Here is a 7,625-nt window from a genome sequence, read left to right on the forward strand (position 1 = left end):
TAGATGGCATCATAGGACCCAGTATGCGAGAAATGGAGTACTAAACCCAAGATATATTTAAGGAAGCAAAAGACAGTGTTGTACATAAATAAGATTGATATACAAATAAAGTTATTTCTTTTGTTGAGAATTGTCTTTAAATTTAAAATATTAAATGTATAGCTATGTGATGGAGTAATGGCCTAGCATCAATTGACCATTGATAGTGAATATCATGCTACTATTAGCATCGCTTTTGAGTATATGCTAAATGATAAAGTAAGGATGGTTGCGTATTATCTTGAGTTCAGGGATTATTACTTTGGATAACCTTACTCCTTATGTGGCCTCTTCACTGGGTTGATGTAGAAGAAAAGTTCATCATTAAGATTAGCTTAGATTTTCTCCCATTTTATGCTTCCAATATGAGTTTAGCTATGATCACCGAGAAACTCGGTTTAGTTAAAGAATATAGGATTACAGCATGAAATAGTGTAGGAGATTCGATGCTCTAACTCCATGATTGATATCCCTTTTGCTTCCATGTAGGAGATTCAATGTTGTAACTCCATGATTTGGTCACTCTTTACTTGTAATACTTTATTGACTAAATGTCCTTACTTTTATAGGCTATTATATGCTACTATGGTTCTTCTTTAGCGTCTTGTAGCTATTGTGGTTAGTGGCTTCCCATTCATGCCTCATGGTTTCTTCACGTTGGCTTTCCAAGCTTTGATTTTCCATATTTACCTCTTTTGCTAAGCATATAATTAATCCCTCATTTCCTACATGGCATTTTGTAAGTCCTCATTTTGTAAAGGGGTGCACATTCTCAAGTCTTTATATATTACTATAAGGCTAGATTTATGTGCATTGATGGTCCTAATTTTTGCATTTGCTTTTGTGACTTTTTGTTCTTTTAAGAATAAATAAACATTGTTGGCGACCCAAGTATTCTAATACTACAGTGCTAGTATTTGTTACACCTTTTTATCTTTTTATATATTGAAAAACCTTATCAAACATGGTAAACCTACACATAATATCTGGGTATGCATCACTCTCATAACTCGATGGGCCATATCATGTATTCTTCTTCTTGCAAATTACCGTGCAAGAAAGCATTCTTTGCATCCATCTGATGTAAAGATCAAGCCTTCACTCTACAAGACATCTCTTACGATTGCCTTTTCTCATAACCAGGTTGAATGTCTTTTCATAGTCAATGCCATACGTCTACGTATAATCCTTGGAAATAACCAATCTTATCTTATACGTGCTCACTAATCCATCCGAGTTATGCTTAACCTTATATACCCACTTACATCCAATTTCCTTCTTTTTGCTGTATTTTTATCCAATGCTACCATCCCCTCATCCATGGTATCTTGCCGTTTTTCTTTCCTAAGTGTCTACTTAAAATAATGGCTCCAACTCCTATATTTCTTTAACCATATAAGCACAATGATGGGCTCTATATCTATCATACCTTAAACTATCATCAATAGGGTATCTAATCCTCGTAGACTTGTGTACACCTAGATCACGGCTAGGTCCTCAAAATAGCCCTAGTTTAAGTGATGGAAATACCCTTACCCATGTACCACTTCCTTGCTTGCCTTGTTCTTCCTTCTTGCCTTGTTCTTCCTTCTTGCTTGTCTCCTTAGTTCTCACATTAACTAGATCTTTGACACTATAAAGAGAATGGGAGGGAGAGGGAGAGCTTACGTTTCTTATAAGAAACCACAAACACACAAGTTTTCTATAAGCAACCACAAACACACAAGATAGAGCAAGAAACAACATAGACATGAATAATTAAATTTTCTTCTATCTTCTTCTTCTCTCAATCTAGTATATCATAGAGATAAGAGTACATACTATAAGGGAAATTACTCTCCTACTAAAAACATACAAGGTCGATCCATAGTGTGAACCCAACTATATGAGCTGGCATTGTAGCTATGCCATACTCTAGTAATCCAAATATGGCTATCACATATGCCGTTATCTAGTAATCCAAATATGGTTGTCACATAGTCTATCATCCAATTGCGGCATATCAACCATAATCTCACCAACCATGCTAGTGGCATAAGTGCAAAAGCTATCAACTAGGCTCGATGTCTATAATACTAGTTAAGCTCGACATCTCAACATTGTAATCACTACAACCCTTACCCCTAAGAGGTGTGATAGAATCCATACCTGGTTGGTGTAAATTGAATTGATTAAGATTTTTAGCTATATCCTTGGTCTCTGCCCACCTAACATTTTTCTTTCAACCTCGATATCTAAGATGATATCATTTGCTCCTTTTTTAAGCTTTTGTTGCACATTAATTACTTTTGTGTTCATGCTATTAACCTTACATTGGTGGATTGGCACTTCCAAGATTTGGGGCCATGTGGTCTCAGCTTTACCACTTGGACTTGGTTGCTGTTAAAACCCTAAGATCTCTCTAGATAATTGTTATGCATAAACATGCATAAATCAGGCATAAACTCATCCACCCGACCACCCCCGAGCCCAAGGGATGCACACATGAAATATAATGAAATACATCATACCTTTACCTTGATGTCTCATACCATCAAGAGGTATAACTCCAATCCAATAGCATGTAGCTATAGTGTGAAATGGTAGGTGAGTAGATATGATTCTCTACACAAGAGACCATAGCCTAAGCCTCCAAGCCTCCTTTGAGTGTGCCCCATGCCCCTATTATATAGGAGGGTCCTCAAGTGACTCTTGACTCTCCATTTCCCATGTGTGACCCTTGGATGCCTGACCCTAACCTTAACCCTTAAGGTTAGTCCTAACCCATGCTCCACTAGAGCTTGTTCCCATGCTCCCATGCTCACAAGCCTAATGTGGGTTAGCCTCCTAGTATATGCACACATAATGTGCATATAACATACTTCCCCTCTCTCAAAACATTGCACTCTTGCAATGAAAAGAAGGAGAACTGCACTGAACAATATCAACCGACTCCTAAGTCGAATCCTCTATTTCCCTATCTTTTCATCTAATTTTAACCTCAGGGATTAGTCAACTACAAAGTTTCCTTTCCCTCAATTCAAGTACCTTATTAGGTTCATGTGGAACATAGGATAATTCTTCGACTTCAACGAGTTCTTGAGGAGTAACTATGTTATCCTCACCTCCTAGTTTCCCTTTCAATATATTGATATGAAAGACTGGATGAACTCTAACATGTGGAGATAGTTTAAATTCATACGCAACCGTGCGAATCTAATATATAAATCGAAATGGACCACAATATCTAGGAGATAAATTTGAGAATTTTCCTATTGACAAAGTCTGAGAATCTTTAAGAACATTAAAATAAACCTACGCTCCTGGTTCAAAAGACCGAGATGAGCGTCCCCTATAAGCATGAAACCGTGTCCTATCCAGAGCACTCCTGATAGAATCTCGAGCTTCGGTCAACATTTCCTGCATATCACACAAGAAATCCCTCGATGCATCAAGCTCGATGTTCTTAAGACCGACATCAATAGGTGCCCTAGGTTGATACCCATACATAAGCATGAACGGACTAAAACCAATAACCGTATATTTAGAACTGTTAAAGACAAATTCCATCATTGGAAGATATTTTTCTCGATTTGATGCTTTTCCAAAGACATATGCACAAAGCATATTCTCTACAATGTGATTCATACGCTCTGTTTGCCCCCATCAGACTGCGGCGGATAATCAGAGGAATTCATACTCGAAGTAGTTTCCTCATTGTAAACCATTCGGAATAAAGCAGAAAAACATGGCATTATAACAACAGGAACCAAGTATCTATCGGCGGCCTGATGTACCCCACATCTTCTCATGGAATTATCGGCATCTTCAGTTGCCCATATCAACATGGAGAGTCATCAACATCTCGATGAGTCACATATGTCCATTTGTAAACCATTAGGTTGACTGCATAAATCACCTAAAGTACGGCACCAGAGAAAGAAATGCCAACAAAGAAAAAATCCAAATTTCCTTAATCCGAACACAACAAGATAAACACGTTGAAATCTAAAGAAAGAGATTTCAACAAGTGAAAATGCCGATGAGATTACACTCATCAATACATGCAAGCTATAGATAAAAGAAGTTTATCTAGAGAATGCCCACACAACAACTTTAAATGAATTCAGAAAATGAGATTGTCTTTGAATGTTAAGGTCAACATGCTAAGTGATGTAAGTAAAGCAACAATCTTAAGCCCAAATTATCCCATAAGATAATATATGTGAGGGATCGCTAGCATCCCATACCACCCATACATACCTTACCAATTTGAAACTTCCTAGTATGCCATCTAGGAAACATGAATAAAATCCTGTATAAAAAGAATAAGATGGCCTTATCCTAGACTTTCACATACTAAAACCTATCTCTATATTCCTGAGACCACATCAAGGAATAACTCTTTTTGAGTACATCATTAAAAAAGAATTTTTAGTTATTGGCACCTTTCTAATGATAACTACCTAATAAACTCAATAAAGTTAGGGTAAAAAATTATAATTCACCTAGATACATAAGCAACTAGGTATCCGAGTTGGAATATGTACAAGAGTACAAGGAACATAGTCCAAAATTAAGTGCAAAAAACGAAAGCAAATGTTTCCTTCAAAGCACATGATATTATCCAAAAGATCAAAAGATCCTTATAAAACCATGGATAAAAGCATAGAAGCTCCTCAAATCCATAAAAACCATAATTGATCATAAAAATAAATGCATAATGATCATTAATCATGCCAAAAGAAGTATTTAAAATTGGTGGCCAACTCATCAATCCGTAGTATATGAACGTAGTGCCGTTCAAACAAAACTCCAAAGTAAGCAAGTGAAACACGTGTGTAGCACTCAATAAAAAAACCCTAGACATAAGTGATCTAGGCAGAACCTGATGAGTCCAAATAAAACTTGGAAAATATCAAAAAAAATCCACCAAAACAAACCAATCAACTAACCCATGATAGAATTTGTCTTAGGCTTAAGAAACAAACCGATCAACTAACCCATGATAGAATTTGTCTTAAGCTTAAGAAATTAAGCACAGACCACACTTAAACAAGTACAAAATAAATTATCATGGAAAAGTATCAAAGGTGAAACATACTTTGAATGTAAATTATAGCCATCAAAAGAAATTAAGGAACATGTCCAAAAAAAATAGCTAAACAATGGCAAAAAAATCATGAAAATATCATTCAGAATTAATCCAAACAGAAATATCTACTAATACGAGGTACAATCATATTAATAATATGCGAATAACCTGCATCTATCTAATGTCAGCAATGAGAAAACGTACTTCAACATTAAATAACCCTTGAAAATATTAAATTCTCAAGAAAAAAAATTATCATGATTTTTTTCTAATTTTCTCTAATTTAATAGGGCCTCAAAATATGATAATTTTAAATTCCACCAAACCTATCTCATGGCATTCCAAACCTATATTTTTCTTAAAAAAATTCAGTAAATAAATTTGCTAAAATACCATTGATATTTTAAAAATACCAATTTCTAGGATTTTTAAAAAATAATTTCTAAAAAATTCCTATTTTTTTTTGAGAATCCCATCATTCACGAAATTTCTAATTTCGCCTGTTCTCAAATCCAATGAAAATCTACAATTTTAATGGATTTTCTAAGTTTTTTGGTCAAAAAATATATTTTTAAAAGAATTTGAATGGTCACGGGCACCCGAATGGACACACCACATGCCAAACACCAACCCCACATTTTCTCAAAATTTAAAATAACCTTTGTCTAATTTTTCATTAATTTTCAAGAATTTTTTAAAATTTTTAATTTACCCCAAACGCATTTAGAATACGAACGGTCAAAAAATTTCAGAATCCCAACGGTTTTCCCAGAATATGGAAAGCCAAAAGTTTCAGGAAAATGAAAAGACCAAAAAAAAATCAGAATGTGAAAGGTCAAAAGTTTCCGAAATGCAAAAGGTCAAAAGATTTTCCGGAATTCGAAATTCGGAAAGCCAAAAGGTTTTCCGGGAATGCGGAAAGCCAAGAGATTCCAAGAAAAAATTTTCAAAAAATTATGAAGAATTTTTTTTCTCAAATCCCATATTTTCTCATAATTTTCAGGCTTTTTTGGAAAAATTTTCAAAAGCTTTTTTGTAAATTAAAAAAACATTTTTTTAAATTAAAAAAATTTAAATTAAGCTTTAATATAAAGCTTATTAAAAAAATTAAATTGCGCTTTAATATAAAGCTTATTAAAAAAAATTTTGTAAGGGGGGGGAAATTTTCGCCCGGCGGGCAGCGCAGCCCTCCCCCCTCTCTCGCGTGCGCGAAATACAGAGTGATGGTGAGAAATCATCCCTCCACACTCTTCTCTCCTCTCCATCTTCTCCACTCAATTCTCCATTCATTTCTCTCTTCACCCTCTCCTTCTCTCTCTCTGTTAACAGAGAGGTTAACTTTCAATTAATCTTTTTTAATCATAATTAAATCCTAGTTATGATTAACATTAATAAAAAAATGTGCTTTTTTAAGAGGTGTTTATACACGCGAAAGAAAAATTCAGAATTGAGAGACGAAGAGGGTCCCACACACATGGGAGAGCATTCAATGCATCAACATGCTGCCCCCTACTGCATTTCATCAGAAAATCGGTAGAAATTTGATGGCATACCTACAGAAAAACTCGCAAAAAATGTATAAAAAATACATTTTTAACCATAAAAATACTCAAAAAATTTCTAAAAAATTAGGAAAAAAAATTCCTTAAATTTCTAAAAATTTAGGGAATCCATTCTACCAAAAATAGCCACAAAAAATATGTGGTATTTTTGTAAAAATTTCCATTAATGCTTATTTTAAACCATAAAAATAGAAAAAAATAGCATTAAACTCACGAAATTCCCCCGCAACGTCGATTCGTCCATTGAATAGTAACATGCATTCCAATTGCCAGATCAATAATCCACGTGCAAATCATCAACACAAATTAACAAAATAATATTTTTTATTTAGTAAATATTAAAATTTACTTCAAAAATACCAAAATTTTAAAATAAGAAAGAAAAAATAATAACAATTAACTAGAGATTGCTCTCATACCATTGTTAAAACCCTAAGATCTCTCTAGATAATTGTTATGCATAAACATGCATAAATCAGGCATAAACTCATCCACCCACCAACCACCCCCGAGCCCAAGGGATACACACATGAAATATAATGAAATACATCATACCTTTACCTTGATGTCCCATACCATCAAGAGGTATAACTCCAATCCAATAGCATGTAGCTATAGTGTGAAATGGTAGGTGAGTAGATATAATCCTCTACACAAGAGACCATAGCCTAAGCCTCCAAGCCTCCCTTGAGTGTGCCCCATGCCCCTATTATATAGGAGGGTCCTCAAGTGACTCTTGACTCTCCATTTCCCATGTGTGACCCTTGGATGCCTGACCCTAACCTTAACCCTTAAGGTTAGTCCTAACCCATGCTCCACTAGAGCTTGTTCCCATGCTCCCATGCTCACAAGCCTAATGTGGGTTAGCCTCCTAGTATATGCACACATAATGTGCATATAACAGTTGCTCTTCAGTATTTTTCTTCTTATGCAAAGAAGACTTTTTACAA

Source organism: Cibotium barometz, chromosome 40, assembly GCF_041138505.1.
Source record: "Cibotium barometz isolate CiBa-2024 chromosome 40, ASM4113850v1, whole genome shotgun sequence".
NCBI classification, from domain to species: Eukaryota; Viridiplantae; Streptophyta; class Polypodiopsida; order Cyatheales; family Cibotiaceae; genus Cibotium; species Cibotium barometz.